An 11,942-nucleotide genomic window follows, 5' to 3' on the forward strand; every position below is an offset into this window, starting at 1 on the left:
AGATGAGAGAGGGGTGATAGTTCCAACTAGATCAAGGCCCCAACAAGCGAAAGGCCAAAGTGGTGCAATAGGTTGTAGATCTTGTGCTGGAGCGTGCACAAGATTTGCATGCTGCTGACATGGGACACACTTTCTGACAAAGTCACAAGAGTCTTCTTCAATGGTAGGCCAATAGTAGCCTGCTCTAAGGATTTGTCGTGCTAGGACAATACCACTCATGTGGGCATCGCAAAGTCTGAAATGTACTTCTTTTAATGCCATCGCGGCCTCATTTTCATCTAAACATCGAGAGAGAGTATCGTGATAACCCCGATGATAGGGTATTGGCTATGAAAACATAGCGGGATGATTTTTGAATGAGGTTCTGGCATTGGGTACGTGTGAGGTGAGGGGATATGATACCATCGTTAAGGTAAGCGTGAATTTCATGGTACCAAGGGGATTGGGGACCAACCAAGATACAAACACGGTTTGAATCCTCATTCGCATAAGCGGGTGTGAGGAGCTGTTCAACTAAAAATTCATACTGCATAGCCTCTTGGGGAATTTCCAAGAGCAAGCTGATAGTGGCCATGGCATCTGCTGCCTTATTCTGCATTCGAGGCACTTGTGTAAACTGAAGCTTTGTAAAATGTTGGGTCAGCTGATCAACTAGCTCTTTGTAGGGTAATAGCTTTTCATCTTTGGTTTGATATTCATTTAAGACTTGTTTGATGATGAGCTGGGAATCGCCAAAGATTTCTAACTCTGTGATATTCCATTCTGCAGCTATCTTTAATCCTGCTACAAGAGCTTCATATTCTGCTATATTATTGGTGCTAGGGAATTGTAGCTTGAAGGCTTTTGGAATGTAATCTCCTTGAGGTGTAACTAATAATATTCCTACCCCTGATCCATGAGAGGTGTATGAGCCATCAAAATAAAGCTTCCATGGGGGTTGTTCTTCAATTAGGCAGATATGCTCATCTGGAAATTCTGTGAGCAAAGGATATGCATCTACTAGAGGTGCATCAGCTAGGTGATCTGCTATAGCTTGCCCTTTGATTGCCTTTCTGTCCACATACTGGATGTCAAACTCACTTAGTAGCATAACCCACTTTGCTAGCCGACCTGTGAGTTCTGTTCTAGAGAGCATATACTTGAGAGGATCAATCTTAGAGACTAGTTGGATGGTATGACTTAGCATGTAGTGGCGAAGCTTTTGAGTTGAGAAAACAACTGCCAAACAAGCTTTTTCCATAGGAGTGTAATTGAGTTCATAACCAACTAGGGTTCTACTAATATAGTAGATGGCTCTCTCTCTGCTATAATCATCATGTTGTGCTAGAAGTGCCCCTAGAGCAGTAAGTGTTGCTGATATATACAATATCAAGGGACGACCAGGAACTGGTGGAACCAAGATAGGGGGATTAGTGAGATACTGCTTGAGCTGATCGAAGCTGCGCTGACATAAAAGATCCCACTTGAAGTTCTCATTTTTCTTTAGCAAGTGTGAAAATGGTGTACACTTATCTGCAAGTTGGGAGATGAAGTGCCAGACAGATTGAAGTTTTCCCTGAAGAGAGCGAAGCTGTCGTAGTGTCTGGGGAGGAGGCATGTCTAAGATAGCCTTGACCTTTTTGGGGTCGATCTCTATACCCCGTTTAGAAACTATGAAGCCTAGAAGCTTGCCAGATGTGACCCTAAAGACACACTTCTTTGGATTTAGCATGAGATGATATTGGGCCAACCTATCAAAGACTTTTTCCAGGTCAGCAAGATGATCCATGAAGGTGTGAGATTTGACTAGGATATCGTCCACATAATCTTCCAAAATGCTATGGATAAGATCATGGAAAATGGTTGTCATAGCTCTTTGATAGGTAGCCCCAGCATTCTTTAGGCCAAAAGGCATCATGGTGTAGCAAAAGGTTCCCCAAGGGGTAGTGAATGTTGTCTTATGCTGGTCCTCTTCTGCAATCTTGATCTGATTATACCTGGAAAATCCATCCATAAGGGACAAAATTTCATGTCCAGCTATAAGATCTACAATCATATCTATGTTGGGCAAGGGAAAATCATCCTTTGGACAAGCTTTGTTAAGATCTCTAAAATCAGTGCAGATTCTGATGTCACCGGAAGGCTTAGTGATAGGAACCATGTTGGAGATCCATTCTGAGTAGTCGATAGGTCGGATAACCTTAGCAGCTAACATTCTTTCTAGTTCAACTTTGACTAGTAATGCCACCTTGGGGTGCATTTTTCTAAGCTTTTGTCTTACAGGCTTGATCTTTGGATCGACTGCAAGATGATGAACTACAAGCTTTGGATCAAGTCCTGGCATGTCCTGATATGACCATGCAAATTGGCCAATGTTCTCTTGTAAAACCTCAAAGAGGAGGTTAGCTTGGTCTTGTGATAGGGAGGCAACAATGTGAACAATTTTAGGGATCTCTGAAGAACCAATGTTGACTTCTCTAGTATCCTCTATTAGAATAGAAGACACCTCTAGTCGATTATCCTAAGGAGGTAATACTAAATCCTCATGTTCTACTTGTGGCTCTGGATTTTCTTGCTGAGGGGTTCTCTTCGCTACCTTAGCTAGTCCCAGATTTACCTTAGTTCCAGTTTTGGGTGTATCAAAACTAGGTTGGGGATTTTTTCCAAAATACCCCTTGGGATCTAGCTTGTAGATGTAGCCAGAATCTGGCTTTGTCTTCTTATGAGGAGTTTTGGCTCCCATGAATCTTAGAAGTGCCTCCTCTAATGTGAACTCATCAATATGTATGACACTTGGTTGGTCCCAATCTATGAGTTGTGGATGAGTAAGTGGTAGGTCAATGAGATGGATGGATAGTTCTCGGAGAACAGAGTCTCCTAGGAAGATTTGGTCTAGGATATCGTCATAGGCTCTCTTTTCAACTTCCTCAGGAATGTCTTCGATTTTGACAAGGTCGCGATGGATGTTCAAAAAAGTGTGACCATTCTCATTGGTGCCCCCAGTTTTGGGTATGCCAAAGCCAAGTCCTGACTTCGTTTCCCAATTATGTGCTTCGATGGGACATTGCATGCCCCTTTCTTCTGGTCCTAGTCCACCTCCTTGATAGTTCCATTTTTTAGTGATGAGCTTATGTTGCTGGGGATACTTTTGGCTGAAGTGATCAAGGCGTGCTTGATTTTTTGGAGGTGCATCCTTATGTAACCAATTGTTGATATCTAGAGTGAGCTCTTCATGAAGAGGGGTTTTTGAGGACACAAAGGTGGTTGGGCCAAACTGTTTGTATCAAGGAGGTGGAATCTCCCTAGCTTTGTGATATGTCGGTTGTCCATGGGTATGTGGATCAAGTGGGATTGCTCCGACAGCAAATGCATCTGACATACTATATTCTCCACAACCTTTGTTGTTGATCTTTACGGTAGATAGGGTGGAGGCGAGGATGGTTTCTGCATCATTACAAGTGTGGGATGAGCTGGCGATGGATGTGCCGATGTCTATTCTAGGGCAATGGTTTGTATATAAAGCTTCAACCGCATTGCAGTAAGAAAAGGGTTCTAGATCGGCATGGATGGTTACCTCAGTGCCCTGATGCAGAAATTTGATGCACTGATGGTAGGTGGATGGAACGGCCTTCATAGCATGAATCCATGGGCGACCGAGGAGGATGTTAAATGGTAGGTTTAGATCAACAACATGGCAAACTATCTCTTGGATGACTGGCCCAACCTTCATTGGTAGCAAAATAGTCCCTTCTGTGGTCCTTTCCAAGTTGTCATAAGCTTTGATGGTGATAACCTCACTGATCATATCTGCCTCAGTATACCCAGCTTGTTTTATGAATTTTAGGGTGCAAATGTTCAAAGCTGATCCATTATCTATCATTACTCTTTTCATAGAAAATTTGGATACCATGATGGCTATGTGAAGCAAAAGGGTGTGATCTGGCTCAACCGCAGGTATGTCGGTGGGTTTGAAAGATAGGGCACATGAGGATGAAAGGTGTCCAACAAGATTACGAAAATCAGTAGCATTGATATCAGAAGGGACACAGGATTCTATGAGAGCACTGTCAAGGATGTCTTTATACACAGGACTAGTGCGGAGAAGGTCTAAAATGGATATTTGGGCTGGCATGTTCCCAAGGTGTTCCAAGATATTGTACCAGCTTTTTGATGGAGCTGATGGTGTTGATGAAACTGGTGGGCCTACGATGTTAAATTGCGCTCTTCGAGTGGTGACCGCACACTCATTGTCTGGTCCTTGGATATTGATAACATTGACAGAAGGCTCTTTCTTAGATATACAACCTATAAGGCTACCATAGTCTATATAGGATGAAGTGTGGTCATTGTTCTTCCCATGCTGTTGGTTTGGCTGGCGGTTGTTGGTGTTGTTTTGGATAGGTGCTTTTCCAGGATTTTGGTTGTTGTGTGGAGAAAAAGCATTTTGATAAATCTGTAAGCCTGCATTGGGAGAGGTTTGGGCACCAACAGTGATTTCCTTGCGATCAATGAGGTCTTGCACATAGTCTTTTAGTTTCATGCATCTGAGGGTGGTGTGACCATTTACCCTATGGAACTTGCAATACTCATTGTCCTTGTACCATGCAGCTTTGGATTGGCTTGGATCAATTTGCTGGGTAGGAGGAAATTTGATGAGGTTTTCCTTAGCCAATTTCTCAAAAATAACATCCAATGGCTCACCAAGGGGTGTATATTTTCTAGGTGCAGGTTGGAATCTAGGCTTTTGCCCTGCAGCTACATTGATGGCATTAGCTTGATTGTTAGACCCTTGAAAGTTGGGTCTTGTATTATGGTTTTGATAGCTTTGGTTATTTCGTTGTTGGTAATTGATAGCTTGTTCGTTGTTTGTTTGATATGGTGGGTTAGACTGGTTATGAGAAGGACCAATGATATTCACATGTCTGGTGTCAGTAACCCCATCTGTTGCAACATGCTTGTTTTTGTTCCAATACCTAGACTTGTCATTGGAATGTGATTGATTTTGGTTGGCCTCTTTGTAAATCTTTACCACACCATCTTTGATGAGTCCTTGCTCAAGAATCATTCCTTTCTCTTTGATATCCTTATAGTTCTGCAAACAGTTCATGGTCATGTGGTGAGCCAAGCTGGGATGTGCATTATCAATAAACATTTTCACCACATGGCATTCTGGCAAGGTGCAGGATATGCGGGTGGTAAGAGTTTGCCATCTTTGCAAGTATTTGGCAAGGCTTTCTCCACCTTTTTGCTTGGTGTGGACAAGATCAACTATTGATAGCTCTGTTTCAACAAGATGGGCATATTGGGCTACAAATGCCTCAGATAATTCAGCAAAGTTTTTTATTGTGCCATAGGGGATTCTATAAAACCATTCAAGAGTTGGTCCAGCCAAGCTTTTGGGAAAAAGGCGCAAGAAGAAGACATCATTGTATGCCACGTCCTGGCAATGCATGTAAAATTCTTTGATATGTGTGACAGGGTCTCCTTTTCCTCTGAATTTGTCAAATTTAGGTACCTCAAAGTGTTTGGGAAATGGTGTCATGGTAATGGCTCTGTCAAATGGGTAAGGACACACATTCTCAAACTTGAATGTCTTTGGATCATTCCCTTCTTGGATGGCTTTCAGAGCTGTCTTCATTTTCTCCCACTCTGAATTGATAGGTGATGGTTGGGGTGCCCCCAATGTAGGAGTGCCTTGAGGTAGGTATGTGCTAGATGGGGCCACTGAATATGGATGGCTATGAGGGATTTGCTGATAGGGATTGTGCATTGTTTGGGCAGCTGCATGGTGGATGACGAGTTGTTGAGGGGGAGGTGGCGCATATTGCTGCATGTGCTGTGAGGCTTGCTCTTGATATGGGATTTGAGGTTGGGATTGAGGAACATAAGCTGGCTATGGGATAAATGGATTGCTTTGTGGAGGTAAGGTATAAGATGGTTGTGAGGCTTGGGGAAAGGATCGGAGGGCTTGTGGGGTTTGACCAATATATGTGGGTTGTGCCCCCATTTGGGATGGTATCTGCAAATAATTGGTGGTTGGCTGGGGTGGTGGATTACCTCCTAAAAGTGGCATTGAAAAGTAGTTGGTAATTGGAGGTAATGGATTAGTTGGTGGTGGAGGTGGTGGGAATTGAAAGCTTGGGAATGGAACTGATGGGGTTTGATAGCTTTGTGGCTGAATTTGGAAGCTTGGTAGAGTGGTGGTGGGAGCTGGGGTCACTTGAGAGCTTGGTAGAAGATTGGCAGTAGCTTGTGGGTTTTGATAGCTTTGTGGAGTGAAGGTAGTAGCTTGTGGATTTGTGGCTGGTGGTATTGAGCTCCCAAGACTTAATGGAAATGATGGGATTGTACTTTGGGCTGTGGTGAACAAGCTAGGGGCAATGAAAGGTTGATTACTTGGCCCCATGGGTGGCATCCCTGTTGTATATTGCTGAGGTTGGCCAAAGATGCTAGCACTAATTTGGGAGATGGGTGGATTTGGAAGGCTAGGTGTGGGAGAAGCAGTAATAGTGAAGGGGGTGAACGGTGAGGTGTTTTGAGTAAAGGGGGTTTGGTGTGGAGAGGTATGAACCAAGGATGGGGTGGTGGTGGCTGGGTTGGCTTGCGGTATGGAGATTTCAACTTGGGTGGATGATGGTATGTTTGGGTCTGTTGGGTCATATGAATTGGCTGGAGGCTCTTCTTTTGGAATATATTGAGGATAATTTGGATCATAATAGCCTATGGGTGGTGGCAGCTGCCCAAAAAATGGGTGAGATGGATCTGATAATGGAGGGGGTCTTCCAAAGTCAAAGGTTCCTACATTGTCCCTTCGAAAAATAGCCATGATTGTCTCTTTTTTTTTTGTCTATAATGGCGTTTACCAATACTGCATTTCCTAGTTGGTTCATGAAAGCTTCAATGTTAGTAGGTGATGGCATAGCTTGCTCTGGGCTGAAGGATGGCTGAGTGCTCAAGGGGGTTGAGGCTGTTTGATCCAAATGATAGGGCTCCATTGTTTCTTTCTTCTTGGCTAAGCGAGTGACGGGTGGCATGAAAAATGCTCCTAGGGATGAGATGCAATAATGCCGATGGATGCAAAAGGGGGAAGGCTTTTCTATGCAAATGATTTCCTAGGTTCAGGCAAAGCTATATGACAAAACTTAAGGAGGATTGGGTTGGGGATTCTAACTTCAAAGATATGTTGTCAAAGCACAAAAGGTCTGCTTTCCTATGTGCAAGCTTGGTGGTGATTGTGTCAATTTAAGGATAGACTGATGATCCTTTAGGAAGAACATGAGATTGACCACTTGTGGATCCCAACCTTTAGCTCAAGGTGATGAGGGATAACAAGTGACAAAGCTAGATTACCCTAGACAAAGCTTTTTCAAAGGGATAACCTTGGTGAGATTGGTGGATTTGGAAGATTTTAGGAATGGCAAACTTTTAGCAAGGTGACAACAATTTTGAAAGCTTAGATGTGCAGATTTTTGATTACTAGCTAGATGGTATGATTCTAAATGAGATGGATGAGCTAATAACGCTTAAGGGGATAACCTAAGATGGCTGGCTTTTCTACAAAGATGACTCTAAATTGAAGCTTATCCAAGAAGATGTGGAGAAACAAGGGTGTCTAATCATCGAAATCATGCCTAGTTGGTAAGGCATAAGCAGGATTAACTCCTAGATGTTGGCTAAATTAGATGGTGCACTCTAACCAGGCCTCTTGAAGTGCTTCGTCGGTAGCTTTGTCCTCTGCTTTGTGGAGTTTGGCAATTCGTGGGCTTGGTGTTATTGCTTTTCTCTTGGCTGAAAGTTCTTGGTATGCTAGAGATGGCTTGAGTTTGAGCTTGTGAAACTTCTGTTTGGGTTTGGGTTGTTCCGACATAAATTCCTGAATTTGCTTGGCTTTGGGAAAAATCTCAGTTGTTTTGCTTCAACTTGTTCAACTTCCAAAATAGGCAGTGACTACGCTAAGTGTGCCCTAAGCTAGGATTGACCAAGTTTGGCAAACATTCATTCAACAAGTAAAATAAAAACAAGCAATAGATAGAAACACCCAGATAGAAGTTTGTGGTTCTCAGAATGTGATACTTGCGCCAAGGAGTGTGTATGTTCTACAAATGTTTCGATCAGTCACTCCAAACACATTAACATCCTAGATGGTTTTTTGCAAGGATGACAATTGGTTTAGCTAGGGAGTCCTTGATATATGCAAGGTACGTGAGGACCAAATCCGTAGATGAGACCAAAAGGATGTCACACAGCCGAGAGGAGTGGTAACCCACTTCTCCTCTTTCACTTCTCAAGGGTATAAAGTTTCTTGAGGCTTAGCCCGAATGACAAAATCTTGATCCCAAGAGAGGTGTCTTTTGATTCACCTCCCGATTCTTATACTCCGCCGGAACATTGGAGTTGAGGTCGTCCAAGGGGTGATGAAATCCCCAAGCAAGCCTCCTAAAAAGAAACAAGGTTTTGGATCCTAATCTTATGCACCCAAGATGGCCTCGAAAGACAACAAGGGGAGAGAAGACTTGGATGACCTTGGGCTAAAAAACATGCTTGTTCTTTTACCAACTGACTCTTATGTGTGCTAATCTAGACTTTGCAAGCACTCATGTTTAAGAGACAATGTTTAATTCCAACTTGAAGCGCCAACAAAAGTAAATCGATCGAAGAATGCAAACAATAAGAAGAGTTAGGGTCAACAAAAGCAAACTCGCGTGCCCCGAGGCCCTCCACGTCAAGTATTGATTAATTTTCTTTGAGGCATTCAAGATTGAGTGTAAGTTTGTTTTAAGCCCAAAACAAAAGTGTGTGAGATTTGATTTCAAGCGCATGCCCGGAGGCTCTCCACGTCAGTTGTTGTTCAATTTTAGTGCCCAAACTTGAAGTGTGATCAATTTAATCTAGAGTTTTGGCCATTTAAGAATTTTGATAAAGTTAAAGCAAACGTTCAAAGACCAAGTGAGTGAGTTAGATTGTGGAACATTTAACACCTTTTTCAAGTAGACCCATCCCCATAAATGGTGCTGAGATTGCAACCAATGGTTAATATTTGATGGGTGATTAGAAAAGAGGTGAGTCCAAGGAACTACTCAAATTGATTTTTTTAAATTTGTATTTTAACTTAACAAAGTTTCTTAAATGTCCAAAAATCAAACTTTACCTAGATTGCATGTGGAAAAGAGATTTGTTTTGTTCAATTTTAGAAGCTCCAAATGAAGTGTTTGATATTGCAATGGTTAATTGATTCTTGGCATTCAAGATTGGATTTGTTGTTTTAAGCATGCATTCCAAGGAAAGTTGATTTTAATCCATGACATTCAAGAGTGTGTTTTGAGCAACATTCATTCAATGGAAAATGTGTTTAACCATTCAAGTTGATTTTTTTAGCAACATGCATTCAAAGACAAATGGTTAAACATTCAAGTTCATTTTTTAGCAACATGAAAACCTGCAAGAAACATGGTTAGTGGTTCCATATGTGCTCCAACCTGCAATGAGACAAAAAAAAGCAATTTAGTTAGTTAGCCAAAATTTTCAAAAATGAGAGCTTAACTATGGGACGTCAAAATACGAAGACGCGAAAATTCAGAGGCGCTAGTATTCAGAGACGACAAAACAGATTTGCGGCACAGAAAATAGGTGACAAGAAGAGACACCGATTTGCGCAGATGCGGATTTTTGCAGATGACGATTTGGATTGGTGGTGGCAGAGACGTCGATTTGCGCAGACACAAATTTTCGTAGACGTTGATTTGCGCAGACACGGATTTTTGTAGACGTCGATTTGTGCAGACACAGATTTTTGCAGATGTCAATTTGCGCAGACGCGGATTTTCATAGACAGAACAGGTTGCAGATGCCAAAATTGTGCGAAAAAAGTTGAAAAACATGAATTTTTTTTTTTAGATGGTATTTCTTCTTCCTAAGTGCGTTCTTTAACCTGAAAAAACAAGCAAAACACCCTTACAACACCCTCAAACAACAACAAACATTAGATGGTTAGAAAAAATGACATATAGATGAAAATAGATGATTAAATGACCCATAGTGGGGTCCCACCGGGCGTGCCAAAATGTAGAACAAGAATTAGTATGCAAAGAACATTAACAAATAAAGTAAAAATTCACAAACCAAAAACTAAATTCACATATATGCTTAGACAAAGAAAGCAAACAAGAAGTGCAAACCTCACAAGAGAAAACACTCCATGCTTTCTTGATTCTGTAGATGTGTCCTTTTGTTGTGGATGTATGCTCAAGATGCTCAAAAGTTGCTTCAATGGAGATGGGTAATGGCAAATCGGTAGCTTTGTGAGCTCTCAATTTGGCATTATAAGGGTAAGATTGATGGCTTTGGTTCTCAAAATAGCATGGTAACTTTAGCTCAAAGATTGTTGATGAAATGGCTTGGGATAGGATTCAATTTATAGGCTAAGGGGTAGAGGGATGGAGGGCTTAGATGCAAGGATGGATGAAGGCTTAAGGAGGGCTAGGATGCACTCAAAGGAGAGCACATGGATTGTGCTTGTTTAGCACTAATGGGAAGGTGACACTTGTCACAAGGAGGATGAGTGTGAGAGGGTAGGGTAAAGGGTTGTTTAAAGGCATGATGAGTGAGGTTGAGTATGTAAGAGGGATGTAAGAGGAATGAGTGTGGAAGAGGGAAGAGTGTGGAAGATGGGTGTAAGAGTCATGAGTGGGCTTGTAAGAGTCTTTTATGTTTTGTAAGAGCACTCATGACTTAGTGGTTGGGTTTTTTGAGGGGAGACTTTGGTTTGGATTAGGAAAGTCTTAAACTTGTTTAAGGAATGTGACAACATTAGGGGGTGGATTAGGCTTGGGTTTAGGATTAGATTAGGGATGTTAGAGATGTGCAATTGGATGGCATTAATGAGGGTGGGTGAGTTAGTGGCTAAGCTTGGTTAGTATGGGTGGATGGGGTGGATTAGGCTAAATGGAGGATTAGAGATAGGTTAGGGGTTTTTGAATTTGAGGATTTCATTTATCAAATAGATTTATTTAATAAATGGGGATTTTTGGAATTAGATAGGAGAAAAGGATTTAATTGATAAATAATAGATTATTTGATTTATCAATTAGGACTATAGATGATTAATTAAATTAATCAACTAGGGATGGCAAAGGATTAATTAAATAAGAATTTAATTAATGATGCCTTTAGATATGGCTAAATTAGATTACCAAAGCAGTGTAATCAAATTTAGGTGTCTACAGGACCCACCTATCAAATGTCACAAAGAGGCTCCCTCACATCAGGTAAAGGTAGTGCATCTTGAGAATGTAGGAAAGCACCCACCGTAGATCATGAAAGATCTGACGATGTGAAAAGTACAAGCCAATGGAAACATTAAAGTGCACAGTCACTTAGAAATAAGGAAATGCATAAGGTTTAATCATTTTTTATTTTTTCTATATTTCTAGGGCATTAAAATAATATAAAATATGGTAAGTGGCAGTTGGGTGGGCTTAGGTATTCAAATTCAAATTTTGGCAAGAGGCAAAAATAGGTAACAATGCATGAAAGACTAAAAGGAATAAAACATTCATAACACTTGACACAATAATTGGTAACCTAGAAACCTTCCAAATAGAAAGTAAAACTGGGGTGGGGATGATACCCATAAGCTTTAGTACTGCAATATAAAGTTGGCATGTTAAGGCTTATAATTGATCACTTCTAGTAATCTACCCTATTAGGAGTAATAAGCACTGTTAGCTCCACCTTGTAAAAGGATTTATACAATACAATGAAGTATGTACTTCGTTAGGAGATTCTACATAAGAATGTTAAGTCCACCTTGTTAAAGGATTTGACTGATGCACCTATTAGGATGAACTAGTAGTTGATCTTTTCTCTGCAACTTGGTTTTCTAAATGAGATTCCTTGATGTAGAATGATCACCTTAATGTGATGGATGGGACTCTACTTTTCCTTATAATTCTTGTAGCCTTTAG

Source organism: Cupressus sempervirens, chromosome 11 (genome assembly GCF_028749045.1).
Source record: "Cupressus sempervirens isolate cs-2001-9-10 chromosome 11, ASM2874904v1, whole genome shotgun sequence".
NCBI classification, from domain to species: domain Eukaryota; kingdom Viridiplantae; phylum Streptophyta; class Pinopsida; order Cupressales; family Cupressaceae; genus Cupressus; species Cupressus sempervirens.